The 19,542-nt window shown below is 45.9% G+C and overlaps 1 protein-coding gene across 4 annotated transcripts in view; it reads right to left on the reverse strand.

Annotated features, from left to right (window-relative positions):
- The window catches only part of SQOR (sulfide quinone oxidoreductase), a 66,582-nt gene that overhangs the window by 30,906 nt on the left and 16,134 nt on the right, over nt 1–19,542 (reverse strand). Inside the window, exon 1 of one of the 4 annotated variants that reach the window (XM_041742686.1) lies at nt 17,283–17,445. The exons of 1 other annotated variant lie outside the window; for it this stretch is intronic. The gene's annotated coding sequence lies outside the window, so the exon portion shown is untranslated. Of the gene's footprint in view, nt 1–4,133; nt 4,154–17,282; nt 17,451–19,542 lie in introns of those variants that run through there. 2 more of the 4 variants (XM_041742689.1, XM_041742690.1) reach the window with 2 other exon arrangements.

The raw sequence follows: 19,542 nt of genomic DNA on the forward strand, positions 1-19,542 counted from the left end.
AGCTATAATAAACTTTATAATAAACCAGTAAGCATAAGTAATGTGTTTTCCTGAGTTCTGTGTGTCATTCTAGTAAATTATCAAACCTAAGGGGGGATCATGAAGACCCACAAATATGTAGTCAGCCAGGTAAAAGTGTGGGTCCCCTGGAACCCTATTTACAGATGACATCTGAAGTGGCGGCAGTCTTGTGGGGCTGAGCCCTTAAGCTGTGGGGTCTGATTTAACTCTGGGTTAATGCCAGAATTTAATTGTTGGACACCCACTGGGTGTCAGAGAATTGACATTGGAAATACCGTACATTTGGTGTCTGAAAACATTACTCAGGCACCAATAAGAATTTCTGATATTGGAGGCACCTGGGTGGCTCAGTGGTTGAGCACCTGTCTTAGGCTCAGGGCGTGCTCCTGGCATCCCAAGACGGAGTCCCACCGGGCTCTCCACAGGGAGCCTATTCTCCCTCTGCCCATGTCTCTGCCTCTGTGTGTCTCTCATGAATAAATAAATAAAATCTTTTAAAAATTTTCTGATATTGACCTAAACCAAGTCTACAGAAACAACCAAAAAAAAAAAAAAAATCAAAGGAAGCAACAATCACACAACCTTAACCAGAAGGCAAACAGAAAAGAAAGGCTAAATTTGACCCTGAAGTCAACCGAAAAGAAACAAGAGTATTTCTGTCAATCAAATGACTAAGCATAAATCTAAGATGATTTCTTAGTCTCTCAAGAAGATAACCTAAAACATATTTACTTATTAGGTTAAGAAATAGGAATTAACTACCAATGAGGAGCGCCTGAGTGGCTCAATAGGTTAAGCGTCTGACTCTTGATTTTGGCGCAGGTCATGATCTCAGGGTCATGAAATTGAGCCCCATGTCAGCCTCTGTGCTAGGCATGAAGCCTGCTTAAAATTCCTTCCCTCTCTCTCTCTGCCCTCCCCACCTCTAAGGAAAAAAAGAATTAACTACCAATGATACAGAAGACCACAGCCACTTTATCTCTACATTCTTACAAGGTGAAACAGACACATTTTTAAAAAAATCAATAAAATTTAACTTTCATTTAACAAGTGCATGCAATACATTTTATAATTAAATCAATTCATGATTCTAAACTAGATTAAAAATTCTTCAGTTAATCCTAAATCAGTTGAGTGCCTCCTGCAGGGGATCAAAATAAATGCTTTGCTGTATCTGTAGTCTAACTGGCAAAGTAAAATCCAAGCTGACAAAGACGAGGCCGTAACCTGGGCATCTCCTACTTCTATCACTGGTCACTGGCTCCAGGCCCTGGTCCAGACAAGTCTTTGGGATTCCACCCTTTCCACAGCTGGCCTTTCCTGCAGAGGCAGTGCAGATCACCTGTGTCAAAATCTCCCTAATCATATGCCATGTGACATGCCACTCACTGGGTGTCAGCTAGGACACTTGGCTGAGTTCAAACAGAGCTGGCCTCTGTGTAAGGATTATTCAGAGCATTCTTAATGAAAGACCCATCAGGCCAGCAAGACTTATAGTTAACCTTTCAGCTACTTTCGCTCTTGGGAAACAGTGGGTCTCTGTATGGTTCACAATTCTTTTACCTCAAGCCTACACCAGGCAGGGCCCTCCTTGCTTCGGGTTTCAATAACCACAAAGCCAACTTTTAACTTGTCAGCTTTGTAGAACACTTCCAAAATCAAGGTGAAAATTAGATAATGAACAGCCTCCAGCTCTGGCCACCCACTCTGTTCCTCCCACTCTGGCTTCCCTGGGCCAAGCTTACTCTGAGCTGCTTTGTCCTGATGGTCTGAATCCCTGGGGTCCCAGTTCTGAGACACAAGGGAGCCTTGTGCACACAGCACAGGTGGAGCTTTCACCTAGTGCCCAGGTGGTGAGACTCCTGAAAGACTCCTCTTCCTCCACAGGCTCCTCCCCCTTGGGCTTTCTAGGCTTATTTACTTAAATCAGCCCTCTAGTGATCCTCAGTTACTTCTCAACCAAATTACTTCCAGAAGACAGGATTTGCTAGGAAAAAGTAGGGAGAAACTGTGATAATTGAGAACAGCTACATTTACTGAGTGTTTACTAGTTGTACTTTACTTACTCTCTCTCAGAGACTTCTTACAATTGCTTTGTAAAAGGGATGTTGGTATCCCCATTTTACAGATGAGAAAATTGAGGTTTAGTATAAGTTTAAAGAACTTTCCTAAGGTTACATCACTAATTTAAGCAGCAGGGTTTAATTCAAACTGATTCCTCAACCGAGTTCTAACAGTGCTATTAGACCTAAGAGATAATTGAAGGGAAATGCTACTAGTTGAATTTTATTGACATTCAAATTTAAAATAACTCCTGCCCCCTGTGGAGTGGGCATAGAGGAAATCTACAAATTGAAAAAAAAAAAAAAAACATGACATTTCTTGGGGAGGGGTGATGTCATTTTTGAAGAGCCTTTATCTTTTAGACATACATACTGAGATTCTTACAATTGCAATGATTTGGAATTTGCTTGAAAATATTACAGGAGGTGGAGTAGGTTGGAGCTTAGAAGACACAAGAGTGACCATGAGTTGATAACAATTTGAAGCCAACTATGAATATATGAGGGCATTCCCCATGGTAGTATATTTTTGTATAAACTGAAAAGTTTCCACACACACACACAAAAAAAAAAGAAAAGAAAAGAAAAAAGAATGAAACAGCAAAAAACAAAAATCAAAAACCAGTGTGTCAGAGTGGGCAGTAACTTTGTTCTTTCGTCACTGAAATGGTAAGCTGTGGGCATATTTCAAGTAATAGCAAGATAATAGAGGTACAGGGAAAAGCAACACAATTATACTCATACTTCCCTCCCATGTGCACGGAGAGCTGTGCAACTCACAGGGCTCACCCCGAGCCCTCCCTGGAGGTATTGGTACCACTTTACAAGTGGGCAAGCTTAGGCTCAGAGAGGCAAGGGGATCTTCCAAAGGTCACACAATGAGTCAGAGGCAGGGCTAGAGCCACAGTGAGTCCTTAATGTGAACAGCAACTTTTTCTGAATGCCCCCTGGAGTAGCAATGCAGGCATTAGCAAGAGCTAGCAATTCTAGCAACTCGGAGAAGGGCTTTTACCCAGCTCCAGATCTTGGGACAGACTCTGCTGGGCTGGGCTAGGCAGGGCAAAAGGGTCCTGCAACTCCACGTAGCCCCACATACCATCTCCCAGAGAGCCAAGACTCTAGGCAAGGAGAGATTCTGGTTTTATGGTCATCAAAGTCTATACAACTTAGAGACTGAAGTCACAAAGACAAAAATAAATACAATAGTTAATATTAGCATGCATAAAGAAAGAAATTACAATAAATGTCTGAGATTCTTGGTGACTCAGGACTGTTTCATCTGATTTCTCTTTTAGGCAATTTATCAGAAATACAAGCATAGGAATACTTCCTGGTTGCAATCTGGCTGCTCCTGCCCTCCTGGAACTCCCTGCACCCATGAGGACCTCTACAAGACCCTGGCCCTGAGCTTAAACTTCATTTACTTCTGGATAAATCCGCCTCTGGTACCTATAGCACTCCTTTAGGGCACTCTGTCCACCCACCTCTCTGGGACTCACGTCTCTCCTTCTACCAGTTTTGCCAATCCCCCTCCCACTCCTTCCTGATATAATATGGCTTCTCCAGACAGTCAGAAGCTAGATCCTATAAAACCGATTCATGACTATCCTACAGCAGATTCCTATGTGCCAGGCACTGTGTTGGACACTTGAGGTGGACACATTATATTCATTTTACAACTGAAAAAAGTAAGGCTGCAGGATACTGGTTATATTCTCAATGGCATGCAGCCAATTATTTTTAAATTAAATAAATAAGTAATAATAAAAAATAAAAACAGGATTCAACCAGAGGAGATGCAAAAGAGTGAGGGAGGGAGAGAAGGAAAGCAAACATCATCACTTTCCCTGATCCATGGAGAATATTCCTGGGACTTGGCTCACATAATCACGGAAGCTGACAAGTCCCGAGATCTGCAGTCTGCAAGCTGAAGACCTAGGAAAGCCAATAGTGCGGTTTTCATCCAAAGGTCAGCAGGCTCAAGACCCAGGAAGAGCTCACGTTGCAGTTCGAGTGTGTAGGCAGGAGAAAACTAAAGCCCCATCTCACCGCAGTCAGGCAGGAAAGATTCCTTCTTAGCAGGAAGGTCAGCCTTTTTGTTCTCTCCAGACCTTCAACTGATTGGAAGAGGCTACCCGAATTGGAAGGGCAATTTGCTCTACCGATTCCTCCAGCAACACCTTCACAGACACACCCAGAATACTATTTGACCAAACGTCAAACAATCAAGTTGCCACATAAAATTAACTATCATACCCTCCCATTTAACCTATAAAAGGCAAGTCCAAATCTGGAAAACTCACAGGAAGGGAACTGTTACTAGGACTGGATTAGTATCACTCTGGGGTCTCAAGAAAATGTCCAACATTGTCTCATAAATATCATGGTTCCTTAATATGATCTCATCTTAATCTGAAGTACATGCAAGTGAAGTGTGCAGTCATATTTGTGGTGCTTATCAATGGCACTGGATTGGACATTTCATGAAACCTTCCTGGAGATGTTTTGAGTTCTACTGTATTAATAATGTTTTTAATTGTTTGACATTTGGGGGCCTTGCTAATCCTACTGAGACTGCCCCTCCAGTGCGAGCTAACTCCTAGAGACAGTAAATCACTTGTCTGGGAGCACACCTCTGTTACATAAACCAAACCATCCAGAACCCATACCTCAAACCACCTCCTCCACCTGGCTTTTACACTCCAAAAGGCAATATTCCTATGCCCTAATTATTCAGGGCCAGACATCCAGACAACGAGGGTAGCCCCTACACCCCCAAAGCCTATTAAAATGTATTCAAATTAGCCAACCCGGAACCTGGTCAGCCCATTCCCCCTGCCTCACCAAAACTACAATATAGACTTTGCCCATGTGTTCCCCTCAATTTTCCTGCTAGGTGCTTCCCCATGTGGCCAGATGTGGTGTATCATGCTCCTATGCCTGGGGAGCCCTGAGTAAAAACTTCTTCCTTCCTAACAGTCATCTCCTGACATGTTGTAAGATTTAATATGTTTAACAAAGTTTCTCTGCTCCTTCTCTTTACATATCCACTAAACTGTCAGGTGGCAGAGCATTTACAAAGCAATTTAATTACATATTACTGTGGAATGTTATAATTATGTGGGTGATGGGGCCAAAGTTTTACAACTAAATAACATAGATACAGTGTGATTTTTTAATGCAATAATTACTCTGGAAGACTAGACAACTGGACTCTTCTTTCCTTTGTCATACTCTCACCACCTGCTCTACTTAAATGAGCTATCTTTACAACCAAGGAAAATTTTTTCACCTCTTTTTACCCATTTAACCTTGGTAAACGGGAAGTGTCATCAGCCAGACGTGCTCAGAAAGGTGTTTAAGGAATGAGTTTTCTACAGGATATAAATACACATGCATACTCATATTTATGCTAAACTTGTCTCGATCATAGAGTGGCTAAATCTGCAGAACCCAAAATCAGGAATCATGATCTAAGCTACTTTTTTATTTATAAACTTATTTCCTGCACAAAAGATCTGCAAATTAAATTATATTTAGCTACGCTAAATGTGTAAGTGTATCTTTATGGAAAGAATAGAGTTTCATGAAATCTTCATGCTGCTAAGACTGTTTCTACAAGTATTCATTGAGTACCTTCTGCACACAAGGACCTATGCTGATGGACAATTTCCCCATCCCATTCTTGTTCCCATTCCCAGTCTATTAGCTTTAGATACTAAGGGAAGAACTGCAGATTTGCCAACAAATGCTAATGTAGGCCAAGAGTAAAGTGAGTCAAATTCCGGGGGAAAGATTTTTTTTTTTTTTAATATTATAAGGTCTAATTGGAATATTAGAATGTTTAAAATAACCCATCAAATGAAGAAATTTTAAGTGGACATTTACATCATTGCTAAGATTTAAAAACTAAACAAAACAAAAAAACCTTTCTTAGCATAACCCCTTAGCATAACATAAATCAAATGAATGGTTTGAATACTTAAACATTTTTTGAAACTTTCTTAAGATTTTTTTATTTATTTGAAAGAAAGAGCATGAACAGAGGGGAGGGGCAGAGGGAAAGAGAGAAGCAGACTCCCTGTTAAGCAGGTAGCCTGATAGAGGGCTCCATCCCAGGACCCCCATGATCTGAACTGATGGCAGACGTTTAACCGATTGAGCCATCCAGGTGCCCCCCCCCTTTTTTTTTTTTAATTTATTTATTTATGATAGTTACAGAGAGAGAGAGGCAGAGACACAGGCAGAAGGAGAAGCATGCTCCATGCACCGGGAGCCCGATGTGGGATTCGATCCCGGGTCTCCAGGATCGCGCCCTGGGCCAAAGGCAGGCGCCAAACCGCTGCACCACCCAGGGATCCCCAAGGTGCCCCTTTTTTGAAACTTCTGTGCAAGTCTTCATCCCCCTCCCCCCCCTCCCATTTGCTCCACACCCATTTTTTGCCCAGCTCAGGCCCTGAGCTGCCAACAACATCACCTGGACTCCCTTTCCCTCCACCTTCTGGTTGGCTTAGTAGGTAGTAAGTGTTAGCCAGAGCTGCAAGACAACAGGAGAAGTTGGGGTATTTCCTCCCCATTTTCTCTCCACTTTGGACCTTGCCACAGCTGGACAATGGATGGAGGCTGAAAGAATGTTGAAAAGCATGACAGAAAAAGTCTAGATTGTCTTGAACACACTGTTAAAGCATGACTGTCAACAACTGTGTTGGGGAAGACTCAGGAGGAAATGAGGAACACAGTGGGGGTAAACAAATTACCTTAGAGAACACCTAAATCATCATGGACAGACAAAACAATAGATGTACAAACATTCAAGGCTCTGCTGGTGAGGGTTTAAGTGAGGAATGTGTTATTAAGCACTGGAGAATAAGGATCCTTGTCATAGAGGGCCAAAAGGCTTAAGGTCATTGCGTCCTACAGTTATGTGGAAAGTAGAATTATGCAGAAAAGTAGAAATTGAACATTCAGCCAAGATTTTTCCAAGCAAAGTGTTGAAGGTGCAGCCAGATTTCTTCTTGCTGTTTCTAGGAAAATGTGAAAGAAAAGAGATAAACTCAGAAAAGAAGTGTTCAACAAAAATTAACTAGGACTACCAAGTGGCAAACACATGCTACATTTCATGACAAGCAAGGATGGCCCAAGGCAGGCAGCTGGGAACCATAGAGAATCATTCCCAGGTCTTAAAACCTAATGGAATTTGTCCAACTGGATTTTAAAATTTCTTGGGACCAGTGACTCCTTTCTTTCCTTCTATATTCTCCATTTTTGTTTTTGTTTTTTTTTATATTCTCCATTTTTCACCGGAACCTATGTAATTTTCATCCTATGCCTATGCTACCATTGTATTTTAGGAGCAGATAATTTGTTTCTTGAGTTTCACAGGCCCACAGATAAACAAGAATTGTGTCCTAGGATGGATCATACCTACAGCCTCAGTCACACATAATTTGTATTACTCCCAAGATGAAATTGAGACTTTGGAGCTAATGAGACTCAAATTAGATTTTGTACCTTAGTTAATACTCTTATAGGGGACCTACTGGGGGACCCTGGAGTGATTATATTTTGTATATGGGATAAGCATGAATCTTTGGAAGCCAGAGTATGAACTGTGGCAGGCAGAATCATCCCCCCTACCAAAGATGTCCTATTCCTAGGAATCTATGAACATGTTACATTGCAAGCTAAGGGGACTTTGCTGATGTGATAAGGTTAAGGACCTTGAGATGGGGAAAGTGACTGCATTATGCACGTGAGCCCTTGTATGGATCCTCAAAAGTGAAGAACCTTTCCCAACTGTGGCCAGAGGGACAGTGTGACTCTGGAAGAAAGATCAGAGAGATACAAAGCTGCTGGCTATGAAGACAGAGGAAGCGGTTCATGTATCCAAGATGTGGGCAGCATCTAGAAGCTGGAAAATAAAAAGGAAAACAAAACAAAACAGATTCTCTTCGGATGCCTGGGTGGCTCAGTGGTTGAGCATCTGCCTTTGGCTCAGGTCATGATCCCTGGGTCCCGGGATTGAGTCTCACATCAGGCTCTTTGCAGAGAGCCTGCTTCTCCCTCTGCCTATGTCTCTACCTCTCTCTCTGTCTCTCATGAATAAATAAATAAAATCTTTTTTAAAAATACAGATTTTCCCTTGGAGCTTCCAAAGAGAATGCATGCAGCTCTGCTGACACTTTGATTTTCTGGTGAGATCAATGCTATACTTCTGAACCACAGTACTGTAGGAACAACAATTGAATTGTTTAAGCCACCGAGTCCATGGCAATCTGTTAGAGGAGCAGTAGGAAACTGATGCATCACTTACTCAATCTTCACAACAATCCCATGAGGTACGTATTGTTATTCCCATTTATAGATGCTGAAACTGAGGTTCAGAGAAGTTAAGTGACATTCTAGTTGAATCTAAGAGCTTGGATATAAACCCAGATTTTTGAAAGTCAACCTTAACACTCCTTCCACTAATCCTGAGATCGTAGAGGGGTAAAAAATCAAGTTACCCCATTTTTTGGCAACTGTTCCTACAGAGGTGGCCAGAGTTTGGTGCTCCACACTTGGTAGACTACAGAGGTTTTTTGCCTACTACCACCCACTATCTTGACTATCCTGGGGGATGACAGGAACAGCCCATGTTGGAGAGACACGATCAGAGTCTAGATAGAACCAGAGTCCACAACCACCAAGAGTTTTCAATCTCTCTGGGAAAAGAGATATATCAAAATGCCAACAAATAACTGAGTGACCAGAAGAAAGTTCCCAGAAGGGCAAGGAAGGTAACATAACTTATAGAATCGAATTGAGCTAGAGGATTAAGAGCAGCTGTGACCTGGACTGGATGTTGGGCCAAGGCTGAGATCAGGGTATTTCAGGAGGGTATAATAATGGGGGGGTGGGGGCAAGGGAGTACCATGTACTCCATTCCCCTGGAAAGTAAATTTTGTCAGTACAAAGACCCCATGTGACATGCTCACCATTTTAGTCTCAGCACCAAGCACAACACCTACCACCATGAAGGATCTCAGTACTTGCCTTAGTCTGCCCAGCCTACTATAAAATACCACAGACACAGTAGCCTATAAATAGAAATATATTTCTTACAATTCTGGAGGCTGGAAAGTCCAAGATCAAGGCACCAACATGGTCAGGTGAGGGCCTTTTTCCTGTGTCCTCATGTATTAGAATTGGCTCTGAATCTTTCCAGATCCTCTTTTATAAGGCAATAATCCCATCCATGAAGGCTCATGACTTAATCACCTCCCAAAGACCCCATCAATGGGGGGTAGGATTGCAACACGTGAATTTTGGAAGGAGCACAAACATTCAGACCACACCAGTAATATTTACTTTAAAAAAAAAAGAATTAACAATGAGATGCACACTGGGTATTATACTACATGTTGGCAAACTGAATTTAAATATTAAAAATATATTAAAATAAAAGAGAATTAAAGGATGAACAGATTTATGGGACTTAATTCATTTTGAAAAAATTTACAGAGTGTGGAGGAAAACACAAAGTTCTAGGGTATATCCCTTCTCAAGTTAGTAAAGGAATGATGTGCACACTTCTAACTTTACCCTTTCGTGACAGAGTAAAGTGCAATGTAATCAATACAAGTCAAACACCTTAGGTGTTTTGAAGAGAGAAAGAGTAATCAGCGAAAGCTCCATGAAACAGAATCTCAGCAGGAAGTAAAAGACTGGCAGCATTTGACAAGTGGAGATGCTATGGGTGAACCAAGAGGAGGGAAGAGCATCAGTAAACGAATGAAAGAGATGGTGCCTGCCTATGCAACTCACTCCAGCCTTCTCTGCTCTGCTCTGAGGCCTGAGAGCAGACCTCGGAGATTGGCATCAACTCACCTGCTCAACCAAAAGCCTGAACTCCTGTGGGATGGCCCTCAGCTACAGTTTTCTTCAGGGTGTTTTTTTTCTTAAGATTTTTTTTTTTTTTTTTTTTTTTTTTTTTTTTTTTTTGAGAGAGAGAAAGACAGAGGTAGAGAAAGAAGGAGACTCCAGGCTGAGCAAGGAGCCCAACTGGGGGCGGGGTGACGACTCACAGATCCCAGGACCCTGAGATCATGGCCTGAGCCAAAGGCAAACACTTAACCAACTGAGCCACACAGTCTCAGGGTTCTGGTAATCACACCCTCTATTTGCTTTTTCAGGCTTTGAATCAATACAGTTGCTTCACCATTCCTGTCAGTTTCTCTTAACCTTACCCACACCTTTGTAAATGGTTATTGCATTAAACCCTTCTTAATAACACGTTTCAATGTGTTGACTGTTTCCCAGAGACCCTGGCTGATAAGATGGAAAGGCCCAGAATGTGTTTGGGCAGTGGAAGGTCAACCAGATTTGGCTGTTGTTCAGAGGAATAGAAGAGTAGACAAGAAAGAAATATTATAACCCAATTCTGAAGGGCCACACTAGGGAGTTGAGACTTTCTACTGAAAATCAGTTTTGAGAAGTGACAAAACAGAGGGAATAGTTTTAAGAAAAATGAATCTGGTATCAAAGAGCAATTGTTTTTTAAGATTTCATTCATTCATTCATTCAAGAGAGTGCAAGCAGGGAGAAGAGCAGAGGGAGAAGGACAAGCAGACTCCATGCTGAGCACAGAGCCTGACGCTGGGCTCAATCCCATGTCCTTAAGATCATGACCTAAGAAAAAAATTAAGAGTCTGATGCTCAACTGAGGAACTCCCCAGCCGCTGCTCAGGGAGTTATTTATTTATTTATTTATTTATTTAAGAGAGAGAGAGAGAGAGAGGCAGAGACACAGGAGGAGGGAGAAGCAGGCTCCATGCCGGGAGCCCGATGCGGGACTCAGGACTCGATGCCAGGACTCCAGGATCGTGCCCTGGGCCAAAGGCAGGCGCTAAACTGCTGAGCCACCCAGGGATCCCCTCAGGGAGCAATTTAAATAGAAGGGAAACCAAACCAGTTCTGGAGGCCAATTTGGAGATTAGCACAGTGGTCTAGGTGTGAGTGATAAGGGCCTGAATAGGAGCTGGCACTAGAAATGCAAATAAAGATTCAGATAAGAAGGAGTAGAGGAAAGAGGATAATTGAATGAGAGGTGCAAAAGGCACCCTGGGAGAAAAGTCAAAACTGATATCCAAGTCGCAGAAGAGAGAGGAAGTATATGAAACAGAAAACAGAGTAACAGGGCAGGCAAGGTAAGGGCCTGGGTGGGTTAGTTCCGGGGTGTTTGGTTTGCAGTTTGGAAAGTGAATCACCTAGAATGAGCATCGTGTAACTGTCGACAAGGAGGAGGGCAGCCCACAGCATACAGGTGTCCACTGGGAAGAGAGAAATATAATTGGAGAAGTACATGTAACTGAAGCTTAGGCTGGGAGCCTAACCCCAGACAACTGCAATCCCATCTAGGGATCACAGGTCACAGAGCAGCAATCTGCTGGCCAAATGCAGACCAGAGCTGTGTTTTGCTCTCAGTGTTTTCTTAAATTTTTAATTAGCACCAATATTAAAAATTTTAGACATCTTATCAAAAAAATTCCAGGTTCTTGGCCTCATAACACCAAGCCCACATTCTCTCATGCCAACCCTTAGCTGGAGCTGAGCAGTCATGGGTTCCAGTTCACCCCAGGCCCACCCAGGCTATGTTGCTTATTTGTATCACCTGTCCCTTAGAGAGAGTCCTTGGCAGGGAGAGTCCTTGGAAGTTCTCAATGCCTTAGAAGATCCCCTGGGGGAAGTATAGAGGATGAGCTGGAGCAATTCAGTTGAGATCAGCATTTCCAAGTGTTTGCTAAGCGCCAAGCATGGTGCTAGATGCTGTGGGGACTGCAATGAAAAAGAATGGTCTGTCTGTTTTACCAAGAGAGACCAGAATATAAGGTCCCACTAAGTGGCTGTTTCAGAAACTCAGGCACCAGTGAGGGCTTGGAATAAACAATGAGAGCACAGATGAAGGCATAAATACGAAACACATTCTGAACGATTTTTTATGACTAATTAGCTATAGGGGATAAAGATGAAAGAATGTGAACTATGACCTTACTCGGGTGGATATACTGAAGAGAGGGTGTAAGTAACAGTGTTCGATTATTCAAAGTACAGTCAAGGTCCAAAGCAGGGCAGGAGAGAAGGAAACCACACCCCCTAAAAGTCCAATGGGTGGTGTTCTGCAAAGACATAATGCAGGCTGCGCCCTTCCTCTTGGCACACCTCCTCTTGAGTAATGGCAGCGCTGTCACCACTTGGGTGTTCAGGAACTGGATTACTATATTGTTAGCAAATAAACAAAATTGGGCAATTTTCATTTAGGCCTACAGGGCCATGGTGGAACTCTACAGAGCTGTTATAAAATTAAATATTTTAGGGTGCCTGGGTGGCTCAGTGGTTGAGCATTTGACTTTGGCTCAGGTCGTGATCCCGGGGTCCTGGGATCGAGTCCCACATCAGTCTCCTCACAGGGAGCCTGCTTCTCCCTCTATGTCTCTGTCTCTCTCTGTGTGTTTCTTGTGAATAAATAAATAACATCTTTTAAAAAATAGATAAAGTGAGGATCCCTGGGTGGCTCAGCGGTTTAGCGCCTGCCTTTGGCCCGGGGTGCAATCCTGGGATCCCGGGATCGAGTCCTGCGTGGGGCTCCCAGCGTGGAGCTCCCAGCGTGGAGCCTGCTTCTCACTCCTCCTGTGTCTCTGCCTCTCTCTCTCTCTCTCTCTATCATAAATGAATAAACCTTAAAAAAAATAATTTAAAAAATAGATAAATATTTTAATATTTTAAATATTAAGCTGTGCAGCAAGTGTTCTGGTAGTAGACCTGGAGCAAATCATCCAGGAAACAAATATCATGTACTGCTCTCTGATGATTCAGGGGATAGAGCCACATTGGATTTCTTTAGTTCCCTAACTCCTTCGGAACAAAGCATAAGAAATGTCTTTGAAGAGTTACTGATAGACTTACCAATGAAGACCTGGCAATGGAATGGAACAGTGGCCCCTTTGCTGCCAAGACACTTCCTACAGGTTTCCCTAGCCTACACTCATTTTACAATCAAGAAAATCTGATAGTGGGGGAGGGACAATCTCACCAAGCCATATATTTGCTATTTAAAAAGAAAAAAAAAAATCTATTTACAAAAGGAAAATTCTCGCACACTGGCTCCGGAAAAGGAAGAAATAAGTCAGTCAATTGGATTATTTCAGCTCAGCTGAAAGTTAGAGGTTTTGACTGAGTTACGTGGTAGGGAGGAAATGCCTTGCTTTTCTGCTTGCTTTAGCCAATGGGAGTATGGCCACTCATGCTCTGGCGTACGAATAATAACAATTTGGCTCTCCTTCAAGTTCATCATTCACAGTTGGCCTCTACTCAAGTATATTCCAGGCTTCCTCTGCATATGCTTATGTGTGCCCATCCCCGGACTGTAGAACAGGACACACTGGAGTTCCCAGTCACACAGAAGGGATCAGCTTAGGCTGAATCTGTTAAATGATCACAATAAAATTACTCATCAGGCTCAGGAGTGCTGGGGTTAGAGGGGGGAATTTCATTATAAACAAGGACTGGCCAATTAATCAAGCATATCATTCCCTGGAAACCAGTGTGTGAGGTCTTAACACAATGAGAGAAGACTCTTTAATTACCAGTTATACATCTGTTGTTTGAACATGATTGAAGAGATGCCAAACTCAATCCTTTAATTGTTAGAACAGAATAAGGGGTAGGCTAGGTAACAGGTATACCAGGTTCCCTAAGCCCGGGTCTGTCCTGTGCCTAACCAAATGACACAGTTCCCCATCTTGGTGAAGCTTTGTCTGAGGGGTGCGTCAGGAGTCAGGACACTGGGTCTACATTCCAGGCGGTGCCATGCAGGGCTCGTCCTTAACCATTCTGTGCCATGCTTTCTCCAGCCATGGATAAAGGATTGGACTGGGAGTTTTCAAAGGTCCCTTCTTTTCTAAAACACTGTGAGCTTCTAAATGAGGGGGAAAGGGAAACAGACGTTCATAAGCAGGTACTCAAATGGGAGTACTTACTCTACTAGTTAGATTCATCAGAGCTGTGAATTATTGCACAGAATGTAAAAGAATAACCAGGCTTGCCCCTGGTGTCTCTTCCCCCTCTAAGAACATCAGTCATATTGGATTAGATCCCACCCTTTGATCTCATTTAATCTTAATTACCTTTTTAAGGGCCCTATCTCCAAATACAGTCACATTCCAAGGTACTGGGGGTTAGGGCTTCAACATACGAATTTTGAGGGTACACGAGTCTGTCCATAACACCAGTATTGCCCTTCCCAAAGTTAGAAACATAATTAGCCTCAGTGTGTTCTAAATTTCATATTTCTTTCAAAGTTCTCTTCCTGTCTTACTGCCCACACGTTAGCACTCTTACAAAGTAAACCTCAGGGATGTCTAGCTGGACCTACTTTTCTTCTTCCTGTTACCATCCACATTTGTTAAACTATATAGACTTTTAAGGCTGGGAATTAAGAAGCAACTGGTTAGGGGTCGTGTGGGTGGCTCAGCCCATTAAGCATCTGACTTTGGTTCAGGTCATGATCTTGGGGTCCTGGAATGGAGACCCCCCCACCTCAGGCTGAGTAGGAAATCTGCTTGTCCCTCTCCCTCTGCCCCTCCCCTGCTCATGCACACTTACACTCTCTCTTAATAAATAAAATCTTAAAAAAAAAAAAAAAAAAGAAAGAAAGAAAGGCAGCAACTAGTTGGCTTCAGGCCTAGTCTGGGCAGCTTCTAGCAACTTCTCCCCACTGCTGCTATTTACCAAGTCTTCAGGGTCACAGAGGACTTATATAGTGGGTGGTTGGGGCAGGGAAAGGTGAGGGGAAAAAATATGCATCTATGCCCAGAAATGTATCATTATGGGTCTGTCTCCATTTCCTATTAGACATTTCCTGTGTTACCACATATCGGATTAACAAGCCTAGACATAGACAAGATGGAAAAGAAACTGGTCTGTAGAAGAATCCTGGTTTCCTATCAACATTCAGTTTCATTTTCTCTGGCAGAACACCAGCTGCACAGACCCAGTCACGCAACCTATCAGCCCTGACTGACATCTCCAGCGCACCAGGTCCAGATGTGTTTATATGTTCAGTCAGCAAAAAAAAAAAGCAGCCCAAAATTTAAATAGTCATATCTCGAACCACCAGCTGTCTCCTTAATGAATTTTGGTTTTTTTTTTTTTTTAGATGTAATCAAAAACAACCCTCTCCAATCCGCTTATTCATTCAATACGGGTTGAACCCGCAATTCATTCCTTATTGAGTACCTTCCATACACTAGGACTGGGGACCCCAATGGTGTTGGCCATAAGCTTGTAGTCCAGTGAGGGAGACAGATAATAAATGGTATTTATTTCACATTTCTGTGCCGGGTGTGATGCTCGGTACTCAAATAGATGAGAAGACACAATCATCTCCACCATGCGATGAAAAAGCTAAGGCGCAGAGAAGTTCAAAAGCCAAGGTCATGCTGCTAGTCAATGGAAGTGTCAAGACCACAGCCATGTCACCAGACCTCTGGGAGTGCCCTTTCTACTATGCAGGAATCTTTATTTTTTTACTAATCTCTAACTGAAATTTAACATTTTCTTCAATTGTACACATAGGCAAAAACCACCGCTGTATTAGCAATACCTATGATTGTCACCAATAGAAATTACATGTGTTGGGGTGTCTGGGTGACTAAGTGGGTTAAGTACCTGCCTTTGGCTCAGGTCATGATGCCCTGGGCAACAAGCCCTGGAATTGGGCTCCTTGCTCAGCGGGAGTCTGCTTCTCCCTCTGCCCCTCCACCCTACTTGTGAGCGTTTGTGCTCTTTCTCTCATGTTCTCTCTTCTCTCTCTCTCTCTCAAATAAATAAATAAATACTTAAAAATCACAGGTGTTTTCTTATATCATAGGTGTTGACTATATCTTGAAATATTGTTTATGCTCATTACTACTTCAAAATCATAGTAGCTATTAGATCTGCTGCTAGATCTTCAATGTGTTAGGCTTTCTTTAAAGCACTTATATTACTACATTATAAATTCTTTTAATGTTTTTATAACTGGGGCAGCCCGGGTGGCTCAGCGGTTTAGCGCCGCCTTCAGCCCAGGGCGTGACCCTGGAGACCCAGGATCGAGCCCCACGTTGGGCTCCCTGCATGGAGCCTGCTTCTCCCTCTGCCTGTGTCTTTGTGTGTGTGTGTGTGTGTCTCTCTGTGTCTGTCATGAATGAGTAAATAAAATCTCAAAAAAATATATGTTGATAACTGCTTTAGAAATAGCCTTTTATTTTATGCTTTAAAAGTACTGTTCTGAGGGATCCCTGGGTGGCGCAGCGGTTTGGCGCCTGCCTTTGGCCCAGGGCGCGATCCTGGAGACCCGGGATCGAATCCCACGTCGGGCTCCCTGCATGGAGCCTGCTTCTCCCTCTGCCTGTGTCTCTGCCTCTCTCTCTCTATCATAAATAAATACAAATAAAAGTACTGTCCTGAGAAGCCTTCCTTCGGCTCCCCCGACCAGCCTGCCGAGGGGGTGCGTGGTGCAAACATGGGCCAGAACCGTGTATTGGAGCCATGAGAAGCCCGGCGGAGGCGGAGGCTCTTCTCGCCGTCTCTGAGCAAGAAGCTAGAAGCTAGATCGGGACTTTCATAAAGAGGAGAGGTGCAGAGCAGCGTTAGGAGCCCAGCCCCGGCTCCACCAGAGCCCCCAGAGCCCCCGAGCCCCTCCTTCGCACCAGCCCCGGCCGAGCAGCGCCCCAAGCGCCCTCCTGCCCGCTCCCCGCGGGGGGTGCCTCGGGCGCGGCCGGGGGCGCACGGCGGGTCCCGGGCTCAGTCCAGTCCCGGACGGCGCCAAGGGGCTACGTCAGCAGGCGGAGGCGTCCCAAAGTCCCCCCGAGGCCACGGATACTCCGCTGGTCACCGTGCCCGGCGGCTCGCGCGGCAGCTCGGCCTCTCCGCGCCCGCCAGACCCGAGTCCCCACCGAGGGCCAGACGCGGCGGCGGGGGCGGGGGCGGGGGCGGCGGCGGCGGGGGCGGCGGCGGGTGTCGCCGCGCGGAAGGCGCGAGGGCCGGTGTGAAGCGCCGGGGCCGCGCAGCGTCGCACCTGCGCGGGCAGGTCGGGCCCACGGTCGCCTGCGGCCGCTCCGTCCCCCCCGGGCCCCTCCCCTGGCCGCGGCCCGAGGTCGGCCGCCGGGGGCCTCTTACCCGGGGGCGAGCGGAGCTTCCGGCCACAGAGTCGGCGCAGCACAGGCTGCGGCTCCCGGCCTCGGCCCCGGGCTCCCGGCCTCGGCCGCGGCCCCGCCCGCCCGCCTGCCCGGCCCCCGGGCGGACGCTAGAGGCGGGGAGAGCGGGCTCCTCCCGGGAGACGTCGGGGAGGTCCTGCCGCCGCCCCGCCCGAGGGCGCCCCCGCCCGAGCCCGACACCCGCGCCGCCTGCGGGCTGCCCGGGGCTGCGAGCGCGCTCCGCGGAGGGCCGGGGCCGCGGGGCAGAGGCCGGGCAGGGCCGGGGCAGGGCCGGGGCAGGGCCGGGGCAGAGCCGGGGCAGAGCCGGGGCCGCGGGGCAGAGCCGGGGCAGGCGGGGGCCGTGGGGGCAGGCGGGGGCAGGGCCGGGGGCAGAGCCGGGGCCGCGGGGCAGAGACCGGGCAGGGCCGGGGCAGGGCCGGGGCAGAGCCGGGGGCAGAGCCGGGGGCAGGGCCGCGGGGTAGAGCCGGGGCAGGGTCGGGGCCGGGGGCCGGGGGCCGAGCCGGGGCCGCGGGGGCAGGCGGGGGCCGCGGGGGCAGGCGGGGGCGTCCCCGCGCAGGCCGGAGGCCACCTGTCACCGCCGCCGGCCCTTCGGCGCCGCGGAACCGGGAGGGGCAGGGTGGAGGCGGGGCCGTCCGGGGCGGGGCCCCCGGTTCCCAGCGTCCCAGGGGAGCCCGAGGACTCCACCCGCTGGCCTCCACCGCGCCTCCGTCCTCCTTTCACCACGGGGCGCCGTTTGGGCTGGCGGCTCTGCCGAAGGGCTTGCGGAGTGTGGATGAGCGGCTCTCCACCAACACGGATCGGGCAGCACCTTTTCACAATTAATTCGCGGTGTTCCAAGTCTTACTACGATTTTAAGCCGTTTAAGACATTGAAAACTATAAGTCACTGATGAAAGAAACTGAAGAAGACACAAGTGGGAAGATCCCTGCCCACGGGTTGAAAGAATTAATGTTAAAAAGCCCATACCACCCAAAGCAATGTGTACGTTCAATGCAATCTCTATAAAAATTTCAATGACTTTTTTTTTTTTCACGGAAATAAAACAATCCTAAAACTTGTATGGAACCACAAGATCCAGAATATCCAAAGCAATCTTGAGAAAAGAGAACAAAGCTGGAGGCATCATGCCTCACCTACGGCTCCTCCTTCTCCTTCCAAGAAGAGCAGGGACGGTAACATCAGACAGCCGGGAAGGAGGCTAAGAGCTGACTCACTCCTGCAATCATTCTTTCATGGATGATACTTTCATGATTCTTTCATGGAATGGATACTCCTCAGTCCCTGCCCGCTTCTGTCAAGCGAGCCCTGTGCCTGCTCCCTGGTCATACTCTGTTGACAAAACCAGACTTGGCTCCTACCCATGTGGGGCTTACAAAGTAGTAAAAGCGTGCTTGCAGAGATAGGGCTCTAGGAAAAGCATCATTAAAGGGCGGGAAGAGAAAGGACTCGCACTGAGAAGAACACAGCCCAATTCAAGAATACTTGAGGGAAGGAAAAGCAGACTGGCGGGGCTCTGGGAAGATGGTGCAGGCTCCTGAGCAGGAAGAACCAGCACAGGAATGGGCGGGAATAGGGAATGGAACAGAGGAAGAGACGCTGGGGAAGACAAGAAAGGGAAGGTGGAAGGGAAGGACACGTAGAGAGGCTCTTCCTGCAAACATGCAGATTTATTTTTTATTTTTTTTTAAATACAAATTTATTATCCTAAAATTCTGTAGGTCAGAAACCTGACATGGGTTTCTTACTAAAATCAATGTGTTGGCAGGACTAGAATTATTTTCTGGAGTCTCTAGGGAAAAATTTATTTCCTTTTTCCAGCTTTTCAAGGCTGCCTGTATTCCTTGGCTCATGGCCTCCTTTCATTTTCAAACCCAGTAATGTCTGGTTGAGATGTTCACACATCATACAGTTCTGAGTCTAGAACTTCTGCCTCCTTATTCCACATTGAAAGGCCCTTGTGATAATCCAGGATGGTCTCCCAGTCTTTTTTCTTTTCTTTTCCTTTTTTCAATTTTTTTTTTTTTCCCCACTGAGGAGGGCACTTGATGTGATGAGCACTGGGTGTTATACTATATGTTGGCAAACATGCAGCTTTAAATAGTACTCTCTGCTTGGCTCCCCAGCAAGCCCCACCCTGGTCCCTTCCCCTTCTTCCCTGGGTGAATGGGTAGCTAGAGAAAAGGCTCAGTCCCTGGCCCCAGCACACCCACCCAAGCTGAGAG

Source organism: Vulpes lagopus, chromosome 2, assembly GCF_018345385.1.
Source record: "Vulpes lagopus strain Blue_001 chromosome 2, ASM1834538v1, whole genome shotgun sequence".
NCBI lineage: Eukaryota > Metazoa > Chordata > Mammalia > Carnivora > Canidae > Vulpes > Vulpes lagopus.